This window comes from Octodon degus, unplaced genomic scaffold, assembly GCF_000260255.1.
Source record: "Octodon degus isolate 3935 unplaced genomic scaffold, OctDeg1.0 scaffold00042, whole genome shotgun sequence".
Taxonomy (NCBI): Eukaryota; Metazoa; Chordata; class Mammalia; order Rodentia; family Octodontidae; genus Octodon; species Octodon degus.
In genome coordinates this window covers 849,499-851,844 of record NW_004524618.1, presented here as the reverse complement: position 1 = coordinate 851,844, position 2,346 = coordinate 849,499, and the positions used below count along the sequence as shown (strand labels likewise).

Sequence of the window (2,346 nt, the reverse complement as noted above, 5' to 3'; positions counted from 1 at the left end):
GGTTCCACGAAAAAAAAAAAAAAAAAAAAACCCCCCCCTTTAAAAAAAAAAAAAAAAAAAAAAAAAAAAAAAAAAAAAAAAAGGCATCTGAGATGAATATACAGTTCTCAGGTGAAGAAATACAAATGGCAAATAAATATATGAAAAACTGTTCAACATCATTGATTATTTGGGAAACACAAATTAAAACAACACTGAAATTCCAGCCTGCCCCAGAAAAATGCCTATCATTAAGAACACAAGTAATAACAAATGCTGGAGGGACTGCGGGAGAAAAGGAGCTTTTCTTCATTGTTGATGGGAGTACAGCCTCTGTGGAAACCGTGTGGAGGTCCCTCAGAACACCAGGGTTGGAGGTCCTACTCAAGCCAGCTAGTGCTCTCCTGTGTATTTATCCAGAAGAACTGAAAACATCAGACTAGAGCGATATGTGTGCACCCATGTTTATAGCAATGCAATTTGTCATAACTAAATCTTGGAAACAACCCCAATGCCCATCAACTGAGGAGTGGAGAAAAACAGTGTGATTATTTTTATTCAGTAGAGTATTATTCTGCTACAAAAAAAGATAAACTCAAGGCTTTTATAGGTAAATGGGTGCAACTAGAGACCATACTCATAAGTGAAATAAAACAGCCCCGCATGTGTCAAAATCATATTGTCCCTCTAGTGTAAGAACCTGAAAGAGGGCCAGTGAGATACCTCAGCAGACTAAGTGCCACCTTTGGCAAGCGCAGAGGCCAGGGTTCGATACTTGGTCCCCATGCTGTGCCAGCCCCGCCTCTGGGGCATGCTGAGTCAGCAACTGAGTCCAGGAAATAGTGGCATGCGCCTGTAATCCCAGCTCTGGGGAGGCTGAAAACAGAAGAATCATTACAAGTCTGAGCTGCGTAGTGAGACCCTGTACCAAATACATAAAATGAAAGAGAGAGAGGGAGAGAGGGAGAGGGGGAGAGAGAGAAAGAGAGAGAGAGAGAAAGAGAGAGAGAGAGAGAGAGAGAGAGAGAGAGAGAGAGAGAGAGAGAGAGAGAGAGAGAGAGAGAGAGAGAGAGAGAGAGAGAGAGAACCTGAAAGAGTAAATAAAATCTGAGAGGTACAATAGATACTGTGGAGGGAAAAAAACTTTTAAGAGAAGGAACAACTGAAATGAGGAAAACAAGGAAAGAAAGAAAGGAGAAAGGGAAAAGAAATATGCATTGCATACCTAAGATAGCTTGGATAACTATACTGCCGATTTCTGCTGGTCTCTTGAGGGAAGCAGTTAATGCTTAAATTTTATTTCTCTCCTTTTAAAAGTTTTATAATTGGGCCAGCAAGACAGCTCAACAGTCTAAAGTACCTGCTTAGGTAAGCTTAGGCAGGCGCAGGAGACTGTGGTTCGATCCCCAGCGCCACGTTATGCCAGCCCCACCCTCAGGGTGGGCTAAGCCTGCCAAAAAAATAAAGTTAAATAAAGCTTTACAATTTTTGGACCAACTTTGCATGTTTCTATCTGGTAATCTGAACAACTAATTCAAAAACATTATGTAATATAACAATCATTGCTAATTCCTATCATTTTGTTAGTGAAATTCTGTGTTGCTTTTAATTATTATGATTTTTTTTACATTTAGTACAGGGGATACAGGGTCTCACTCTGTAGATCCAACTTGTAGTGACCCTCCTGTTCACAACCTCCCAAGTGCTGGGATTACAGGCGTGTGCCACCACACCCAGTTTCAGTTGCTATCTCAGCACACCCCAGGGGTGGGGCTGGCACAGCACGCCAGGGATGGAAGCCCAGTGGCTCTGCCTAAGCAGGCGCTTTAGTCTGCTGAACTATCAGGCCAGCCCTTTTTTAAAAAAAGTATTTTTTAAATCTCTTTTTTGGGGGGGTGGGCCCTGGGGAGATAGCTCAGTAGAATAAGTGCTTGCCTGGCAAGGGCAAGGGCCTGAGTTCAACCCCCGGTTCCGCCAAAAAAAAAAAAAGGAATGATACAGAGAAGATTAGCATGGCCCCTAGACAAGGATGATATGCAAATTTGTGAAGTGTTCCATATTTGTTTAGGAATTGTTTTTCAGGGCCGGGGAGATGGCTCATTAGAATAAGCTCTTACCTGGTAAGCACAAGGACCTGAGTTCAATCTCCGGTTCCAAAAAGAAAAAAAATCTTTTTTTTTTTTTTTTGGTACCAGGAATTGAATTCAGAACCCTACACTTTCCAGGCAAGTGCTTATTCTACTGAGCTATCTCCCTGGCCCAAAACTTTTTTCTGTGGTACCAAGGATCGAACTCTGGACCTTGCACTTGCAAGGCAAGTATTTATGCCACTGTGCTACCTCCCCAGCCCTAAATCTCTTTAATATA

At 42.2% G+C, this 2,346-nt stretch overlaps 1 pseudogene; it reads left to right on the top strand.

The window, feature by feature from the left end:
• The first annotated feature begins 1,946 nt into the window (after positions 1 to 1,946).
• On the top strand, positions 1,947 to 2,043 carry LOC111816855 (annotated as a pseudogene).
• The last annotated feature ends 303 nt before the right edge of the window (positions 2,044 to 2,346 follow it).